The sequence below is a fragment of the Somniosus microcephalus genome, chromosome 6, assembly GCF_052327205.1.
Source record: "Somniosus microcephalus isolate GS21.2 chromosome 6, FLI_Smic_1.0, whole genome shotgun sequence".
Lineage (NCBI taxonomy): Eukaryota > Metazoa > Chordata > Chondrichthyes > Squaliformes > Somniosidae > Somniosus > Somniosus microcephalus.
Window position 1 is genome coordinate 54,748,391 of NC_140992.1, and position 21,857 is coordinate 54,770,247.

A 21,857-nucleotide genomic window follows, 5' to 3' on the forward strand; every position below is an offset into this window, starting at 1 on the left:
CGCTCCCGTCCTCGGCCTCCGGAACCCCCCCACCGCGGAGTGCCGGCTGCGCTCCAAGAGCCCGGCACTTCTCTTGGGTGCGGGGCTCTTTTGCCTGCACTCCCGATCCCCGGGGGCCCAGCTGGGCCCCAGATCGTGCTGCACAAGGCCCCTCCCCTTTAAGAAGGGGAGGAAGGCCTGCAATACCGCAGCGCGACGTACCGCAGCATGTGGCGCTGCGGCATGTAGCACCATGATATTCACTCGCAGCGCCCCAAGAGGGAGGTGGGGTGCCTCCAGTAGCGCCCCGCTTCCCTTTGGGGCGCAACCGACCAATTTCCGGCATGGGGGTGCTAATTTTTCAGCGCCCCGGCGAAGTTAGCGCCCCAAACAGGGCTATACTGAATTTCTCCCCCTCTGTATCTTGCACTAGGTGCCTTTAACCTTCTTGAACTGCTGTGAAATCATATTCGCAAGTGTTGGCACACCTAACGGTGAATGTGCGAGGGCCAATTGGCTCTGCAGGGTCAGCAGGGAGCTTTGCCATCTGCAGTAAGGACACTTGCAGTCAACGAGCAGCTTTGCATGAGCCTTTTTATTTGCATCTGTTCCCTTGGATGTAAATGTTCACTGCTAGTACTCCACACGCAGAACTTTGCACGCTGGCAGCTAATGCAAGGAATTTGGGCTCCCATGATTTTCTACCCATGAATTTATTGTGAGCAGATGCAGGACATGAAATTGGGCATCACTTCATTCAACAAATTCACACCACATTGAATTTTGTAGCACAGGAATTTGATGGGCAAGAAGATGCTGCATTTCAGATTAGCACAAGCTTCATTTAAATAAAATAATGATGTTAAATAGGGCCCCCCTGCTGAACTCGCAACTTGCCCATGTCATCATGATATTTTCACTGGCATGACCTGGTTTAGTATATCCTTAAAGCAAGGTTGGTGTAATTGGAGCTGGAGGAAAACTGCTGCCTTTTTTTTCATGAAGCAAGTGCCCAAGGTGTCAATTGCAGCAGTCACAGTGCTGGTGAAAGAAACTTGATCCCTGTGTGCTCTGGACCTCTCCTGCAGATGACCATGAAGATACCACTTGCTCCATGGCACTCTGCAATTGAATAAATCTCTCAGACATAACTGCAGTAATGTTGGAGGTGCACTGCTGCACATTATTCACAGGACATTGCTGGTTACTTATGGTGGATTCATAGGATGTCATGAAGTTCCTTTGCTCCTCCATTAATTCCTGTCTGAAAGCAGGCTCAGTAGGATACTAATCACTTATCCATACAATGGAGCAATGCCTAATCTGCATTTTCCTGTTCATCTCCTGCTGTCTTCATTTGCACCTCCTCACTTTTGGGTGGTGCATTATGCTTGCTACTACCTCAGATTCACCATCTAGATTACAGAGGTTGCTAGGATCTGTGCTGTTGCTTGGGACAGGTGAAGTATCTGATGCAATGTACTGTGATGTGCATGGTCCCGCGTACCATCTTGTTTTCTTGCATCAACTTGAGAAGGATCTACAGGAAAAGAAATGGAAGAAGAATTAAAACAGATCCACAAATCCATGCCTTCAAAGAAGTAAGATTATGATGCATATTGTGAGTCCTGCTCAGTTTGACCCAATGGTAATGATGGAGAACGTGATAGAAAATAGAATGGATACATAAGAACATAAGAACATAAGACATAGGAGCAGGAGTAGATCATTTGGCCCCTTGAGCCTGCTCCACCATTCAATAAGATCATGGCTGATATGATCTTGGCCTCAACTCCACTTCCCTGCCCGCTCCCCATAACCCTTGACTCCCTTATCATTCAAAAATCTGTCCATCTCCACCTTAAATATATTAAATGACCCAGCCTCCACAGCTCTCTGGGGAAGAGAATTCCAAAGATTCATGACCCTCAGAGAGAAGAAATTTCTCCTCATTTCCGATTTAAAATGGTGCCCCCTTATTCTGAAATTATGCCCCCTAGTTCTAGATTCCCCCATGAGGGGAAACATCCTCTCTGCATCTACCCTGCCAAGCCCCTTCAGAATCTTATATGTTTCAATAAGATCCCCTCTCATTCTTCTAAACTCCAATGAGTATAGGCCCAAACTGCTCAACCTTTCTTCATAAGACAACCCCTTCATCTCCGGAATCAACCTCGTGAACCTTCTCTGAACTGCCTCCAATGCAAGTATATCCTTCCTTAAATAAGGAGACCAAAACTGTGCAGTACTCCAGGTGTGGTCTCACCAACGCCCTGTACAGTTGTAACAGGACTTCCCTACTTTTATACTCCATTCCCTTTGCAATAAAGGCCAACACTCCATTTGCCTTCCTAATTACTTGCTGTACCAGCATGCTAACTTTTTGTGATTCATATACAAGGACCCCCAGATCCCTCGGTACCTCAGCATTTTGTAATCTCTCCCCATTTAAATAATAATTTGCTTTTTTATTTTTCCTACCAAAGTGGATAACCTTGCATTTTCCCACATTAAACTCCATCTGCCAGATTTTTGCCCACTCACTTAGCCTATCTATATCCCTTTGGAGATTCTTTGCGTCCTCCACACAATTTGCTTTCCCACCTATCTTTGTATGGTTAATAATAAAATGAAGGAGACTTGCTGGGTGGTGGCACCATGTCCCCAAACTCACTCTGGTCGATATCCTCCACAGATTCCTGGCCAAAAAAGGCAGAATCATCTCTTCTATTTGAGAAAGCTATTTCAATGTAGCTGCCCTGTACTGAATCTCTACACAAGGTTGTGTACAATCTTTCTCTGGAAGCGCACACAGTGGAGGTAATTCTGACTGTGTCTGATAGTGTACAATGGGTGATAGTGAATTGGCAGCCCGTGTTACATCAGTCCCCATTTTTATTTCCATCAATGGAAATATAAATTGGGAGAAATGTAAAACAGGCTGCCGATTCACGAATGCCCATTTTTACACTAACGCACACAGTCAAAATTACTCCCAATTTGTGAGACATTAGAAACTACCACAGTACCCCAAACACCACCCTTGTGCTGATTGCACTTCTCGCCCCGTGTGAGGGCATTGCAGAGCAGCATACCTGCTGTTTGTGGGATCAGTACTTATTCACAGCACAACTTTGAACAATATTGTTCAAGGTAGTATTGTGTCTGTGGTGTATGTAACCTGTTCCACCTTAAGAGAACTTAAGCCTGTTCCACCTTAAGAGATGTACTACTTTCTCTGGCTGCTGTATACGTAATACCGGTGGTGACCACCGGTATATAAGTACTGTGTAGTGATATTGTATTTAGTATAGTCCTGACCTCCAACTAGTAAAGACCTGTTGAACTTTATTCTTGTAGTCTGTGTCAGTAATTAATCTTAATACAACTGGAACACACAGACTTAACAGTGGCGACGAGTCCGATTCTTACCCTGCGGCAGTTTATATCCACGGCGGCTTCGTCCACAGAACGGGCGTCGAAGAGAGGCATCCACCCTCATCACCCTGCTGGAAGACACGTCGCGCGGCAGGCATCGAGAACCCGGAGTGCAGAAGACATCCTGAACTCGAAGCCTCCATCAGCGGCAGTCAGCTATCTTCTTTCTACCTCGGTGGTGGGTAAGCAGGTCAGCGACGTGAGCAGAAAGTCGGCCGCGTTGGCTGTACAGACGGGGGGAGGAAGACGGAGGAATAAGGGCGGTGAGATCGATTGCAACCGGAGATAAGGGCCGGGCCGCATTCGGGCCGAAAGGCGCAGCACGGGGACATCGATCGCGGCTGGTGATAAGGGCCGGGCCGCTTTCGGGCCAAAAAGGCGCAGCGTCTGGGGCGACTGAAGGCGCAAGAGCCGCAGTGAAGGCGAACGCAGCCGGTGCTAATAACCGGGCTGCAAGAAGGGCTGCGAGGCGCGACATCAGGGAAGCGTGAATGCCCAAGGGAGCCGCGGTGAAGCGGAGACAGCGTCGGGGGAGTTACTAACCGCTGGGAAAGGGGAGCAGCAGCGGCACGCCAAACGCCATTGCAGCCAGTGGGTGAAGACCGCCAAGCGCGGGAAAACCGCCATTTTGTAGGCGGAGGACGAAGACAAGAGCGGGAAGCCGCCATCTTGGGATAAAATAAATTGCAACGATGCCTAAACATGGGAACATTAATACCTTTGATAGCGACATCGAAGATTGGGCCATGTATGTAGAACGCATACAAAATTAGTGTAAAGCAAATAAAATCCCAGATGCAGAGAAAGCACTGACTTTATTAAACTTAATGGGGGCAAAGACATACGGGCAATTGAAACACCTTTTATCACCAGATGAACCGACGGATAAGACGTTCGAGGAGATTGTGATTATCCTGAAAAATCATCTAAACCCCACGCCGCTGATGCTAGCGGAATGATTTAAATTTTACAGCAGAAGGCAGCTGAAGGATGAAAGCAATGCTGAATATTTAATGGAATTGCGTAAGCTGGCAAGGTACTGTTAGTTTGGAACGGGACTGACAGAAGCGCTAAGAGATAAATTTGTGTGTGGATTATTAAAAGAAGATACACAAAAGCGACTGCTCGAGGAGAATGAGCTGACGCTTGAGAAAGCGGTCACTATGGCAGCAGCACACGAAGCCGCAGCGAGAGGCACGGCAGTAATGCAGCTGCGATCACCGGAACTCAGTACAAATAAATTGGGTTTGAGTACTGTAAAATGTTATCGTTGTGGAAAGACATCACACGATCAGAACCAGTGTTGGTTTAAAAACCAAGAATGCAGAACGTGTGGCAGGCTTGGCCACAAAGCTAAAGTATGCCGGTCAGGAAAGAAGACCAGCAACAAAAAGTCACCGCAAGGAAAATACATAAAGGTGCACAAGGTGACAAAGACCAGTTCGAACGAACAGAAGTCAGATTCAGACGCTAGCAGTAATGAACTGGGTAGCTTAAGAGTACACAACGTTGGTAAGGATGCAGATCTCCAGACAATTTGGGTCACTCTTCAGATAGCAGGAGTCCAAGTAAAGATGGAATTGGACACTGGATCGGCATTGACGGTCATGAATAAGAAAGATTACAAAAGGTTATTCCAACATATTCCCCTACGGGATACGGAGATTATATTGAAAACATACACGGGGCAAAGAGTGTACCCCATCGGAAAGATAGAGGTAAAAGTGGTCCACAAGGGTGAAGAAAGCCAAGTAATGGACTTATATGTGCTACCTGAAGGAGGTCCACCACTACTGGGACGGGAGTGGATTAGGAAAATGAATATGGACTGGCACTCCTTAAAAGCACTAACGGTAGATTCCAGGGAAACAGATGTCAAACCTAAACGATTGTCCAAAATATTGGATGATGCTAAAGAGGTGTTCCAGCAAGGACTGGGAACACTGAAAGGAATTACGGCAAACATCAAGATTGATGAACATGCACAACCAAAATTTTTCAAAGCCAGACCGGTACCCTATGCAATACGACCTACTGTAGAAGCGGAACTGGAAGCACTAGAACGTTCAGGTGTACTGTCTAAGGTAGATTGGAGTGAGTGGGCTACGCCCATTGTTCCCGTTATGAAACGTCCTTCGAGCAACAAGCCAGGAGAACCAGGGAAGGTTCGCATCTGTGGAGATTTCAAGATCACCGTTAATCCGGTGCTTCACATGGTGCAGTATCCGCTTCCGCGGATTGAGGATATTTTTGCTTCGTTGTCTGGCGGGAAACACTTCACCAAGATAGACCTGGCGCAGGCGTACTTGCAGATGGAGGTTGAAGAAGAGTCACGCCAGTACCTCACGATCAACACGCATAGAGGTTTGTACCAGTATAATAGGCTGGTTTTTGCAGTGGCATCGGCTCCGGCAATTTGGCAGAGGGCCATGGAGCAGGTATTACAGGGAATTCCAGGCACACAATGTTACCTAGACGATATTCTGATTACAGGTGATGGTGATGAAGAACACCTCGCAAACTTGGAACTGATGCTCAACAGCCTGAAAGAGTATGGACTTAGAGTTAATCGGTGGAAATGTGAGTTCTTTCAGAAGCGGATCTCGTACTGTGGTCATGTCATTGACCGGGAGGGGCTTCATAAGTCTCCTGACAAGATAGAGGCAGTTGTAAAGGCTCCTGCTCCGGATAATGTCTCTCAGTTGAGGTCGTTTCTGGGATTGATTAACTATTACCATAAGTTTCTACCAAATCTATCCACGGTACTGCACCCGCTGAACGCTCTTTTACAGAAGGGGGTACTATGGGAATGGAGCGAAAACTGTAAGAAGGCATTTCGCAAAAGCAAAGAATTGATCACCTCAGAGGAAGTGTTGGCTCACTTCAACCCGACACTGCCTATTCGGTTGGCTTGTGATGCTTCTCCATATGGTATTGGGGCAGTACTCTCACACAAGTTGCCAAATGGCACGGAAAGGCCAGTCGCGCTTGCATCCAGATCATTGACCTCCGCTGAGCGCAACTATGCACAGATCGATAGGGAGGCTCTCAGCCTTGTATGGGGAGTGAAGAAGTTTAATCATTACCTGCAGGGCCAAAAATTCACACTTCTGACAGACCATCAGCCGTTGGTATCCATTTTTAACCCTAAGAAGGGTGTTTCGGTGATGACAGCACAGCGACTCCAGAGATGGTCCCTTTTCCTAGGGGCACATCAATATCAAATAGAATTCAAAGGTACAAAGCAGCATGGCAATGCTGATGGGCTGTCGCGCCTGCCACTACCTGAAGCAGAAGAGACGACGAAAGTTGACCCTGTTGAGTTATTTCATTCGACCATCATCGAGTGTTTACCAGTCACCAATGCAAGTATTGAAAGAGAAACCAGGAACGACCCGACACTGTCCCGAGTTTACGAGGTGACAGTGAAGGGATGGCCAACACATGGTGATCCTCTGTTACCGGCATTCTCGGCAAGGCGAGACCAGCTGTCCGTCTGCCATGGTACTTTGATGTACGGGACAAGAGTGATTATTCCTCCCAAGTTACGGGAAAGAGTTCTAAAGGAACTGCATGAAGGTCATCTGGGGGGAGTTAAGATGAAAAGTCTTGCTAGGGCTTATGTATGGTGGCCGGGCATTGACCAACAGATAGAGGAGTTGACAAAAAGCTGCGCTGGGTGCCAAAAAGTGCAAAATGCACCTCCGATCGCACCGCTACACCCATGGGAATGGCCTTCAGCCCCATGGCAACGCGTACATATTGACTTTGCTGGTCCATTCATGGACTCCATGTTCCTAATTGCGGTGGACGCACATTCCAAATGGCCAGAAGTGATCAAGATGAATACCACTACTTCAGAAAAGACAATTGCGGTGTTAAGAACAATATTCGCAAGGAACGGATTGCCAGAACAGATATGTTCGGACAACGGACCACAGTTCGTGTCGGAAGAATTCCAAAAATTCTTAAAGAAGAATGGGGTGAAACATTATACCTCTGCCCCATATCATCCGGCGACAAACGGGTTGGCCGAGAGATTTGTCCAAACATTCAAAAAGGCAATGAAGGCCATGAACGATGATCAGATTCCGTTACAACACAAGGTGGACAATTTCCTAATGGCATATCGAAACGCCGCTCATGCAGTGACTAACCAAAGTCCTGCCATGATGTTTTATAACAGGAGGTTGCGGTCCAGGTTGGACTTGTTAAAACCAAATGTGCGGAGGGAAGTGGAAAACAAACAGTTCCGGCATATTAACAACAAGTCCACTCGAAGTTTCGACGTAGGACAACCAGTGTTGGCAAGGGGCTATGGAAACGAAAAATGGCAGTCTGGAACAATTCGGGCCAGACAAGGACCTCTGATGTACACAGTAGATATTGGTAACAATGTGATAAGGCATCATGCGGATCAACTGGTAGAATCAAGAGCAAGGGTCGAACCCATGGTTGCGACAGAGACAACTGTGGAAGACGTTAATGAACCTGAAGCATCTACCTCGACAGGGACTGTACCTGATGATGACGTCCAATACATAGGAAACCAACAAGAAGAGTCACCTCAGCAACAAGAATCAGAGACCACTGAAAGGCGTTATCCAAACCGAATCAGAAGGCCTCCTGAGAGACTGAACCTTTGAACTGTTTATACCTGAAGTTATATATGTATATATGTTATTATGTTATGTTAAATGGGGATATGACTGTTAAGCTAAAAAGGGAGGATTGTGGTGTATGTAACCTGTTCCACCTTAAGAGAACTTAAGCCTGTTCCACCTTAAGAGATGTACTACTTTCTCTGGCTGCTGTATACGTAATACCGGTGGTGACCACCGGTATATAAGTACTGTGTAGTGATATTGTATTTAGTATAGTCCTGACCTCCAACTAGTAAAGACCTGTTGAACTTTATTCTTGTAGTCTGTGTCAGTAATTAATCTTAATACAACTGGAACACACAGACTTAACAGTGTCCAATTAGATCTGCAGGCTACAACTTTAGTGCATTACAGGACTGTACAGAAAATGATGAAAAATGTTGTCTTGGTACATTGCATGCTATCTCTGAGGGTGCAGCAACTGAAGATTTATATTTGCACAATGCCTTCCAAGCCCAAGCAGTATGATTTATATACGCAAAACTCATACTAGTGAACTTCCTCTACATTTGCTCCCAGGCCTAATGGATCTGGGATAAAGCATGAACTCCGATTGCTATCTGCACCTATGCAACTTGGTACTTTAACAGGAAAGTGGCCTTTTGCTTTAAAGTGTGCCACTTTCCATTACTGCACCTCCTGTAGCAGTACCTTCAATGCCTCCTGAGAATGAGGGAGTCTTGCCTACTGCTCTCATTGTACACCTTGTCCTCACAGCAATGGCTATGTTTTTCTGCTGCTACTTAATAGTAACTAGAAGTAGCTGCCTCTTTAACAGTGAGCAGCAGCCCTTTATAAGCTACCACCTAGCTGGACTTTTGCAACCCCCGGCCAATTGTGTAGCTGCTCCACTTCCTTTTGCAGATTTTCCATGTGCAGGGAGCATATGGAATTTAGGGAGAGGAACTAGCCTAGCAAAATTCGGTTAAGACGGGATTCACTGTTGCTGGTGCAGATGCATTTCTGAGACAGATAATTGAAGCCTTGATTTTGTTACGTTCACAAAACTGGAGCTTACAAGATGTTTCTATTCATAATTAAATACAGCCATACTGTCAACATTCATTCTCCAAGCTGCCATTTGTTGTAAGCCAGGAAATCTAATTGACAATGAATCTTTAAATCATCCTTGTTACATTCAGTTTTTGAGGGATTTCTTTCTAAAACAGCATTTTATTTACTGTCCCCCTCTCCTTCAAATCTGCCGTCATCACCCCTCTCCTCAAAAAGCCAACCCTTGACCCCTCCATTCTTGCAAACTACTGCACCATCTCCAACCTCCCTTTCCTCTCCAAAGTCCTTGAACATGTTGTCGCCTCCCAAATCTGTGCCCATCTGTCCCAGAACTCCATGTTTGATCCCCTCCAATCAGGTTTCCATCATGCCACAGTACCGAAACGGCTCTTATCAAAGTCACAAATGATATCCTATGTGACTGTGACCATGTTAAACTATCCCTCCTCATCCCTCTAAAACTGTCTGCAGCCTTTGACACGGTTGATCACAGCATCCTCCTCCAACGCCTCTCCATAACATTCAGCTGGGTGGAACTGCATTCGCCTGGTTCCATTCTTATCTATCTAATCATAGCCAGAGAATCACTGCAATGGCTTCTCTTCCTACTCGCACATCATTATCTCATGTCCCCCAGGATCTGTCCTTTGCCCCCCTCATATTTCTCATCTACATGCCGCCTCTTGGCGACATCATCCGAAAACATAGCATCAGTTTCCACATGTACGCTGACGACACCCGGCTCTACCTCACCATCGCCTCTCTTGGCCCTTCCACTGTATTTAAGTTTTCAGACTGCTGTCCGACATCCAGTACTGGATAAGCAGAAATTTCCTTCAACTAAATATTGGGAAGACCAAAGCCATTGTCTTCAGTCCCCGCCACAAAGTCTGTTCCCTAGCCATCGATTTCATCCTTCTCCTTGGCAATTGTTTGAGGCTGAACTGTTCGCAACATTGGCATCCTATTTGACCCCAAGATGAGCTTCCGACCACATATCCATGCCATCACTAAGACCGCCTATTTCCACCTCCGGAACATCACCCGACTCCGTCCGTGGCTCAGCTCATCTGCTGCTGAAACCCTCATCCATGCCTTTGTTACTTCTAGACTTGACTATTCCAACGCACTCCTGGCTGGCCTCCCATGTTCTACCCTCCGTAAACTTGAGCTCATCCAAAACTCTGCTGCCTGTGTCCTAACTCTGCACCAAGTTCCGTTCACCCATCACTCCTGTGCTCGCTGACCTACACTGGCTCCTGGTTAAGCAACGTCTTGATTTCAAAATTCTCATCCTTGTTTTCAAATCCATCCATGTCCTCGCCCCTCCCTATCTCTGTAATCTCCTCCAGCCCCACAACCCTCCGAGATATCTGCACTCCTCTAATTCTGACCTCCAGAGCATCCCCGATTTCAATTGCTCCACCATTGGTGGCTGTGCCTTCAGCTGGCAAGGCCCCCAGCTCTGAAATTCCCTCCCTAAACCGCCTCTCTATCTCTTTCCTCCTTTAAGATGCTCCTTAAAATCTATCTCTTGTCATCTGCCCTAATATCGACTTATGTGGCTTGGTGTCAAATTTTGTTTTATAACGCTCCTGTGAAGTGCCTTGGGATGTTTTACTACATTAAAGGCACTATATAAATACAATGGCCCAGAAATTCGTGTCGGGGGCTTCCCGCGGGTGCAAGCCCCCGACCTACACTTACCTAGCGCGCCGGCAGTTGAAGCCTGGGCCTGCATGGATTTCCTGTCTGTGGCCCGGTTCAGCTCCCGGCGCGCTGTGCTTGCGTGACCCAGCGGCGTACTTAGTGCGATGCGTCGGCTGGGATCACGTGAGCACTGGGCAACCAATCGGAGGATGCAAAAGTTAATTCATGAGTTTGACAGTAAGAACTGTCAAACTCATGAAAACTCCGGGCGCCCAAAACAGTACTTAAACTTGAAATAATTTTTTTTTTAAATCACACTATTTAAATGAACTATAAATAACTTTAAATAACTATTTTAAACAATAATTTAAATTTTTGAAAAAAATAATTTTATAAAAAATCGGGGCTAAAAATACACTTACCTTACTGTAAAGTCTTTAAAAATAATAAAACTGTGGAAAAAAAATTCTAATTTTAATTAATAGACCACTTACCTTTTAAAATTAAGTCCTTACGTCTGCTTTTTTAAAGTGTAAAAAGTGGAGGCCTTCACGCACGGGCAAACCTGGAAAAAAAAGGAAGTTCAACGTGCACGCGCAGACTCCTGCGTGCACGCGTTCGACATCTGAACCCCTTGGTTCAGAGGATTGGAAATGCTGGTTTCCCCTGCATGCGCTGTGCATGCAGAAAACCGGCAATTCCATCGGTCCCACGCGTGAGTACACGGTGCTTACTCGCGCATTGGGACACTAATTTCTGGGCCATTGTTGATGATGCAAAACATATTCAGCAAAACATTTGTGATTCCAATTAATACTCTGTTTTAGAAAGGAATGCCTCAGAAGCTGAATGTAACAAGGATGATTTAAAGGTTCATTGTCAATTAGAACTTCTGGCTTGCAACAGATGGCAGCTTGGAGAATGAATGTTGACAGTAAGCATACGAATTTACTTCCAATTTTATTTTATCATTTAGTCCATACAGCAAAGAGAGTCTCCAAAGAGCAATAATTTAACATCAATAGGCTAGCTTATTCATCTTGTTCTAGAAACAGAGCTTGCAGAATGATAAACCATTGAATAAGATTACTGTTTTATCACTGCAAAGGAGTCACTGGGGGAGATATTGAGGCCTCCTGTCTGACAAAAATAGGGTGGTAGCGCCCAGAAAATAGTGGAGAATGACTTGCCACCCCATGCCCGGCAATGATTTGGGCATCTCTGTCTTCCCCAGAGCCTATTGTGCGAGCGCGCTTTCAGGGACCAATTAGCTACAACCACAAGAGAAGTAAGTGCATCTTTAAGCTGATAATTAATATTTTGAAGGTGATTAAAAACCAAATCTTGTGATTAACATTCAAAAAGGAGATGGATCCATCGTTATTTTTTATCTGGAGGTTTGTCCCCTTGAACGTCTTGTTATTAAGGATATTAGTCATTTTCAGTATATTTGTGCTCTAATGAAAAGTTAATACTGAGGGAGATAGAAAAACAAACAAAAGGAATATTGTTTTCCAAACTCAGAGCAGCCTTCATGGTAGACAAAGTAGGCAGTCCTGCTCTCCTACCTAAAGGACATATCAAGAATACAACTTAAGGGGGAAAGGAGTTATAGATTTAAGAGTCTTTGCTATATTTCATAATGTGCCGTTGAAATTTGCAATTTTCATTAAAGATTTAAAAAACTTATCAATATATTGGTGAGAATATTACTATTTTATACTAGGAATCATAGCTCTAGTGGTTTTCTTCAAAAATGAGATGAAAATCTAAGCAGCTGCATCACCCAAACTATTGGCTATTGATTAATTTGAGAAGAAATTGTTCTTTCATTTATTTTCTTTCAGGCTTTAAACAGATCTCAATAAGCACCAAGTAACAAGGAATATTTTAAAATCATAAATAGCACAGTTATTACTTTCCATATTAAACTCTGCCCATCTTCTTACCTGGTCATTCAGCAGCTCTGGGAACCTTGAAATATTTATTTGAGTGCCTGGTCTGTTAAAAAGTATAATCTTGATTCCATTAAAGTTTCTTCCTACCAATAAAGAGCGCATCAAAATGAGTGTTCAAGTGAAGTGAAGAAAGGAAGGAAGCTTTAGTCTCTCTTGAGTACATATTCAGAGAGAATCATTAATGTTATGTGATTCTCTATAGCCCATACTCCATAATGACTATTACTGCATAATGATGCTTCTGTCTATTTTGTTTTGACCACTCCAAGAGGAGTGGATTTTTGATTAATATAGTCACTGTCTAACGAGGAGCTGGTCAAAGGTATGGGAGCTGCCCAGTTAAGTGTGGACTCTTTTGTCATACTAGCCGATCTTCCTTGCCATTGCATGCAGTGACTTGGAGAATGCACTGTTTTATACGGGGTGATACCAGCAAAGTGCAATGGGGAAAATGTTACTAAAAGTGAATGTAACACTTATCATAAGCAAGGCTTATACGCAAGACTTTTAATATATTATAGATGGCGATTTTCAAGAAACATAACACATGATAAATTAATTTATTAATAATTGCTATAATTAGGATACAGGAGAATAAACTGTTCTTACCTTGATATCCAGTGATACCATCATGTAATCTCAGGTTATGTACCTATATAGTTCTTCCTGCATTAACCTGATAGTGGGCCCTATTCATAATTATTTCAGCAAGTGCAAACTTGTGCTTTTACAATTTTGCACAAATCCTGCAAGGGAAAATTTGTAGAAACCCTATTTCTTTTTACAGCTCAAACTGTTTTTACAGATAGAAAGCAACCTGTCTAATTTCAAATTCAGCAGAGCTCTGTACTACAGCCAACTTTTCTCTTTTAAGCCTCTCACTAGTTTTGATGAAACATTTAATTCATAAAGTGACAAATTATTACCATATTGAAGAAGCGCTCCTTGGATGATTCATACAACCATAGCTCAACATTGATTGATAACTGAATCACATGTAAAGGCATAGAGAACCAAAATAAAAATGCAAAACCACTGAAGTGGGAAAAAAGCCAACATCTGTAAAATCCAAATATAGCACAGCAAAATAATAACAGCCACATAACTAGGTACAAATAATTGATTCAGGTGCAAGTTATAACACCTCTCTCTTTCCTCCTCACTGGACATTTTTTTTAAAATTAACTTTATTTCAAGAGCTCAAGTTTTAGTTTTTCAACATGCAGTAACCCATTGAAATTAATTAAAGTTCAAGTTCAAATGTCCAGCTATTACCCTCCCTTTAATTTTCTAGTTACTGGCCTGAAACCATGCCACTTATGATCTGATTTTCAGTTGATTGATTAACTTATACTTAGAATTGCCAACCCTCCAGGATTGTCCTGGAGTTAAAGATTAATCTTCTGCATGCTGCCGTGAGCAACCCAGGAAGAAAATCCTTGGGGGCATCAAAACAATTGTGTTATTTTCATTTTCTTTGAACACTCTGGCCACAATTCTTTCAATGGAGGTGGGTTGGATGTAGGTCAGGTGGTTTCCGGCTTCCAGTCCTGCCCCCAACTGCATCCGGCCCACAGACATGATTTTACGTTGATTGGCCTTGTGATTGTCCTCTTACCATTTCTGTAGCTGAATTCATTGTAAAAATGGAAATTGTCACCCTTTCCCACAATTCCTAAACCCTCTGGTAACAATTTCAGTTAGAAAATTGACACATTAGAATGTATTTGTATCAATTACACCAAAGTAACAGGTGTATCTATTGTCACTAAATGGATTAATAAGCGGTAGGATTACAATAGCTCACATAGCCATTTTTTGCATAGCTGTCAGACTAACAGACAGAAAGGGATCTTTATAATTCCCTGCTGCTTACTTTGAACAGTATTGCAGTCCTTTTACATAATTGTTGCCAAGAATAATATTATTCAGAAAACACGAGAGTTTTAATCATCGGCGGGGTCAGTGACATGTCCAAAGCGTTGACAACTTCTTATTTAGTTTGATACCATTTGTGATGTACTGAAAAATGTGAGCCACATCTTTGGAATTACAAGGGGGGAACCACATCAAATCAAAAGTTAGAAACTGTTCCATAACCACATTTTCCTCTGACAATGGAGCACATTCATGGGGCTTTGGCTTCAAAGCTGTTGTCCAAGATACAAAAATACTTCCCTGAAGGCCACAGAGTAACGATATCCTCCAGATAGCTTACACAGGTGGAATCTGGCAAACATGCATCATATGTTCAGATTTAGTATATTTATTTAATGCTAGGCACCAGCGTTAGTAAAAACATATTTTCTAATGTTGGAACTAAAATTAAAACATGAACAAGATCTCAATTGAAATTAGATACAATTCTTTCCTCTGAACTTCAGAAGTGTCAGTAGGGAATATTGGCTTCAACATTGTATAGGGTCACAAAGTTCATGGTTCGGTGCCTGTGTAATGTCTGAAAGATCACTGAGAAAGTTTGCATGATGCAGTCTCAAGCATCTTAATGAGACTCTTGTTGCTATAGAAGACCATGAAATTATGTATACAATTCCATAATTCACTAGAAAATCCATGTTACAGTACTTAAAGCAGGCATGCAGTCAAAATTACTGTAATATACATTTTGACTGTTCAAACGGTGCAATGCATACTCTTTATGAAAGTTTTGTTGCTCATTTTCAAATACCCGTATTGAATGGAAAGGTATTTGTGACCAGTTTAAGCTGTAATTATCCAATGTTGTTGTGAAATAACATACTAACAGCATATGCCCCAAATGCCTGACAGAACTTCTTCTAGTTTGCAATTTGGCCTTGGAATTGTTCCCAGAACTAACACACTGAAATGCAGAGAATGTTGATTATACCATAGGAGATCCTGTTAGTAACAAATTGTCGAATCTAGTAGAGGTTTTGCAAAACAGAATGGAATAGAAATTGATTTAAGTCCATTTTCAGACACAGATTGGGCACCGCACTCTGAGCGCTTCTGATCACATGGATGCAACTAAGGCCCCATGGTGGTAGTCTTAATGAATTTAAATAAAATAGTTGGCAGCCAGCGCTACTCAGCTATTCATTGGCTGAGTTCTCCTAATGGGCCAGAAGCACCACCACAAGGACATGGCTGCAATGCAAGAAAAAGTTCAATGACCTCACGAGGCTAGCTAAGGTAAGCATCCTAACTCATATCTCTCTTCTTCGCCTTGCACTACCTGTAGCCCCACCACTCACAATCCTTCCTTCCCCGCTCACTAGCGCTCTCCTACAATCACTGCAGTGCACTTCACTCCACCTCCTTCTGCTCCTATTGCAACACTTTGCACCTACTAATGTCCTCATTATTACTTCCCTCACCACCTCACACATCTGCTATCTTTCACACACCAGCAACTCTATTCTACCCCAACATGCACATCCTCAAAGCATTGATACACTACTTTCTTTTTTGCAGGGCAAGCTCACATGCATTAAATGAGAAAAGGTAGCCACAGGAGGAGGGACATGCTTCATCCACTTGAAGAACAAGTTCTGGACATCGTGAGCAGGGGACATGGAGGGACATCAGGAGCATGGTATCTGGCAAGGCTGGAGGACAAGTCCCATGGGTTTTACACGGTCGTTCCATTGTTCCCTTCTCATTTCAATCTCACCCTCACACACTATGCATGACAAATTGTTGCTGCTTTCAGAAGCCACTCATCTGTCTCTCCTTACCCATGCCAATAAATGTTCACCCTTGTCCCTTTCTTCCATTTCAGGACCAGAAACTCCACAATGCCATTGGGGAGCAGAACAAGAAGAGGACAGCTCTACTAAACAGGAAGTGTAATTTGGCTGTACCTTTACAGACACCAGCTCAGAGACTGGCACCCCGCATAGTTCAGAGTTGGTTAGAAGGGTCTTTATGTGGAGATGCTAGTGTGCATGAGTAAGGGCAGGGGAATAGGATGGACCAGAAAAAAACTCCCCTGCTCTAAAGGTTACAGATGAAAACATTGAGGGCCCACAATGCATACGAAGACTGATAGCAATCCACACAGGCCTTCTAAGTGCACTGGCTTGTCTGTCAGCAAGCTTGCTGACAACGTTGAAGAGTATGGAGAAGTCAACTCCAACATGTGTGGTCCTCATCCAGGGCATCAAGACCATTCAGTCAACCATGGAGCAAGTTGTCAGCTCTGTAAGGGGCCTCACAGTGATGGAGCTTCTGGTGATAGCTTTGACATTGTGGTATCTTGAGGTGGCCATAGATGGAGACAGACACAGGTTAACTCCTTAACATGGTTTAATCAACACTTGCACATAAAAGCTTCTGCCATGAGGCAGCAAAAACAAAGAGTACAACAGTACAGACCAGACTTAACTCAGGAGACCAATTGCCACAGCACCACCTGGTGGATCAGGTTACTCATAACCTCCCAGGTTACTACAGACATCATCTCCGCTGGCTTACAAAGCTTGAAGGAGAACATTGGTAGGGGCTTTGAGAGATTCCAAGCACACCAGTAGTTTATTATCAGCATAGCAGTGGGAATGTTGTGTCTTAACCCCCTGAGTGGCATTGCCTCCATGGGAGAGTGTGCTGCTGTCCTCTCTCAGGAGGACAGCATGCCTACTCCACCACCAGCCTATCAACCGGTGCCCTTATTGGTGTTAGACAGCCACCTGGACCAGACTGCCCTGGCCATAGCCGTGTCCCAGCAGCCTGCAGCTGGATCCTCAACTGCCAGAGCTCCTGAGGGCACCCACTCCAGCCATCTCTAGTCCCCACAGTGGAAGTTCAGCAGACTTTGACCTCCCAAGCTGTGACCACTGGGAAACCATTACACACTGAAACAGGTAAAAGAGCATAGAAGTCAGGTACTAGGAGTTTGCACGAGGGTGATTTGTAGATAGGCATCAGTTATGTAACCATTTGTCAAATCAAGACTGAAGTCTTTTGGAGTAATGAAGTAAAACATTCTGTTTTGGTATAGCTGTCTTTATAATCTTAGTGATATAACAGGAACACCCATGAAGTTGCATAGTTTGAGGGCATTGATATGGTGGGTATCAGGATGGAGTCAGATGGAAGGAAGGATTGTTGGTGCTCTGGAGCGGGGAGGGATGGTTTAGAATAACCTCTTCTCTATAATTTTCTGCCTCACATTTCTGACAGCTTGCAGCACTACTAGGCCATCCTCCTGGTAGGTAGCTCAAAATTTATACCTGTAGAAGGGCGAGTTGCCTGTCAAGGCACGACAAGTGCCGGCAGCTCATCCAGATTATTTAGACGAAGCCCCATTTCGGGCCAGCCTCGGGCCTCCAGGTTTGGACATGCGTTTCTGGCACATAGCCACCTTTGCGCCCGAAACCGGGTGCCAAAAATTTCTACCCCATTGTGACTTTCGGTGGGTTGCCTATTGTTAGTTGAAACCTATAGCATTTGAAGGGATAAATGTAAGCAAAAGCTTTAGAAAAGAAAATATGTGTACGGAAAATAATTCTTGTTAAGCCATATGTCTTTGTTAATTCCTGATATCATATTTACATATTAAGTAAAAATTATGTCTCAGTTTCTCTCAATTGGGTCACATTTATGATGGACTGCTTCGCTGAATCATGTAGATACCACTCAGTGACAATTAATCTAATCTTTCCATATACACCAGAGTGTGAACCTTACACATTTTTTAATAGAGATCAGTTCTTCCCTTTGGAATACTGTGATTTATGTTGCGTTTATTTTTTCTCATCATTTGATTCTGGCTGTGTAAGCCTTGATAATATTGCTGAATTTCATATGAACTACATGTGAAGCCTGCTTACAGAAATATGTTTATTGCAATATTTAAGAACGGTGGGGGTTTGGGAAGTATTACAAATACACATTTTCTTTTATAAAATCTAAACACATTTTTGAACAGCCTTAATTGTTGGTGTGTTGCGATGCTTTTGAACAGGCTGAGCTGGATCCATCAATTTGCGGTGGGCAACACCAGCAAACGAGCAGCGTTCGCTGTTATTACCCCTTTGAAACTGACTGCAACTACAGGATGTAGTGCATGCGCATCTAAACATGGGAATCCTGAAACTGCGGACAGTCATTGACTGCTCTGACACTGGCTGCACTGTGGCTCCCCCCCCCCCCAATAGCCGGCAATCAGTGTAATCAGTGAAATCAGTGAAACGGATGAAAACTTTGGCTTTTCCGCGGTAATATCTCTGTTTAATACCCCATTAAAAGTTAGGCCTTGTTGGATTAGGTGTAACTGGGGTTTTAACAGTGTATTGACTACTAAACAAATGTTATGGCCCTGAAAAACTAATTTTAATTTTGTGATGTGTCAAATTTCTCCATTGTGATAAAATGACAATTTTTAAGACACATTAAAAAAAATCATTTTTTTAAAAGTTTGTTCTTATTTATTTCAGGATTACCTTATCCCAATCTGAAAGCCCCAATCTTTGTTTTTCTCTCTGTAACATTTTTAAAAAGTGGGGATAAAAGCAGTTTCTCATTTCCTGCCTCTCTGTGAGAATTCTGCATTGTGATTGGCTGCTTAGACAGCATGTTGACATCACAGCAGAGCGTTCTATGGATTCCCCATTATATTACATGGAAATCATGCATCGAAAAAGGCAAACATCTCGCCACAGTAATTGCAAGGTCTTTGTGGGCAGCTTTCTTTGGTGCCTGAGGCGAACGTCTTTGGTTCGCCGCTGACCGCAAATTCCGGGCCAATATTCTGAAACTCTGGTCAAAGTCAGACACATTGGTACTGGAATAACTTTGTGTTTACTTCATACAAACATTTGGATTATGTTCTCAGCCTCCACCCCTCCCCCACCCCCTGCCCTCAACATTGCCACCAATACTTTCAAGGCAGCAGCAATGTTTACCTTGCAATTGTTTTTCAATTCAAGTTATTAAATGTGGAGAAAAATGGGTGCTGGAATAATGTAGTGATGTAACCTACCTCTTGCCACTGTTTGCGAAACAATTCCTTTTTAAATAAATTTCTGCTTCTGTTGAAATTAGTCTCATCAGGTTATCTGTTCAGTTAAAAGCCAATAGTGACGTGCAGATTTAGAAATGCATTTGCTTAATATCTGGCACTGAAGTCTACAGCTTGTGAGACTGTAATAAGGTGACACATGTCTGTGACTAAACACACAATCCTTTCATTGTTCTGTGCGCACCATGAAGGTCAGAGCAAGACATTGAACAATAAGGGGATGAAATAAACCATGAGTAAGTATTACAGCAAAATCAGCATGTGATTTGTCATACAGCAAATATTTAAGGAAACCCACAATTGTTCATAAAATGCTATAAATGCCTAGCATGACTGTTTTGAATATTAATTGACCATTTCATTAATAGTAGCTTCAGTTTTTAAAATTACTTTCTTAAATGCCCGTCATTATTTCTAACTGCCCACCACCATTTTTGAAACTCCCTTTCAGATAATAAATATTGTTAGAAGAATATTTGCAAGTGTGATTTGAGTCATTGATACAATCTCTAATTTGCAATGTATACCTCACACTATCATTTGTAATTGCATATAAACATATCGCGTGCTTATTCTGGTAAGAGATCCTGTGAGATCCCAATAGGCTGGTTAATAGAACACTATAAGACAATTTAAAACATGTCATTTTTCCTTTTGGATTCTTATCAAAATGTTGAAATGAATTTGGATTCCTATGTTCTGGCTTTTAAAAGATTGTATCTTTGTGTTACTCATTACAGGTTGTAAAACAAGTATTAACAAAAACAGTATATAATCCCCTTGTGTACATTGGCATTCTTCTTACAATTGTTTTTTTTATTTTAGAGAACATATACATCCACAGTAATTACAGATGGCCCAATGACCAACCACCATATTATTGCAGCAATACAAAGGGTAGACAACCTAATACATCCATAATAAAACATCACATAATAAGCACAAAAACTGAGTGTGACTTTTCAGTAAAGTAATCTCTTCCTGTAACATAACACTAATAAACAGTAGGTGTAACATTACAGCCCTTTTATAACCTGATGCGAAAGAACCAAGGTCAACTTTGAAGGCAGACTGCCAAGTAACGCATCAAACTTCTAGCAATCATGGACTGCTTAATCCAAAAATATTGAGGTATGCATATTAGTAGAATATATATTACGTATAAGTTATTGTGGGTGAGCCCAGAACAAGGAGGCATAAATATAAGATAGCTACACACAGATCAAATAAAGAATTTAGGATGAATTTCTTCACACACTGTGGTGAGAATGTGGATCTCGCTGCCACAAGGAGTGGTTGAAGCAAATGGCATTGATGCATTTAAGAGGAGGCTTGATACATACATGAGGGATTAGGGAATAGAGGGGCGGAGTGGAGAGATAATTAGAGTGGAAAAAGGCTCATGTGGAGTATAAGCAACGACGTAGACCAGGTGGATCGAAATGCCTGTTTGTGTGCTGTAGATTCTATATAATTCTATGTACACATTCACCAGTTTAACCTAAGTGTGACAATAAGATGCTTCAGATCACTGAAACAAGGACTGCAGTGTCACAAACTCAGTCTTAGTTGCTACTGAAGCACAGAAAAATCTGAAGAATCTGTACTAGAATGCCAATAGAAATTCCAGAGCGTTCACACAGCCTGACTGTTCTATCAACCCTGGTGCAGCAGCTGATGATTAACTTGTATTTGAACCTCTGAATACAGAGAATACAATTCTCAGAACACAATTCTGCCTGAGGTGATTGCCACAGGCTAGAGAATTACTGTATGAAGGACAACAACAATGTCATTGGCTACTTATAGGCTTTGCAGAATATTTAAGTTGCCAGCTGTGCCAGGGTTTCCTGAGGATCCCAACACTTCTGTTACGTTTGCCATGTGTTTCTAGCACTATAATTTAGATATGATTAACAAGTCAATGAGTTCAATATGTTTAACTAAAGCCAGCTTGATACTGCTATAAAGCTTTCTCAATGAAGTGATTGACCTAGAAATTTGTTGATGCTGTGCCCATTTTACAAGTGTAATACAGGTGCCTAAGCATTCAATATGGCGGGCCGCATCCGCGCGCACATTCCGCCCCAGAAGTATGCCACCGATAATATTGGTAAAGGCTTTGCATATGCAAATAGGGGGCCTAGCTCC

At 43.1% G+C, this 21,857-nt stretch overlaps 1 protein-coding gene across 1 annotated transcript in view; it reads left to right on the top strand.

Moving 5' to 3' along the window:
• The window catches only part of LOC147115739 (uncharacterized), a 251,890-nt gene that overhangs the window by 7,177 nt on the left and 222,856 nt on the right, over positions 1-21,857 (top strand). The gene's annotated exons all lie outside the window — the stretch shown is intronic.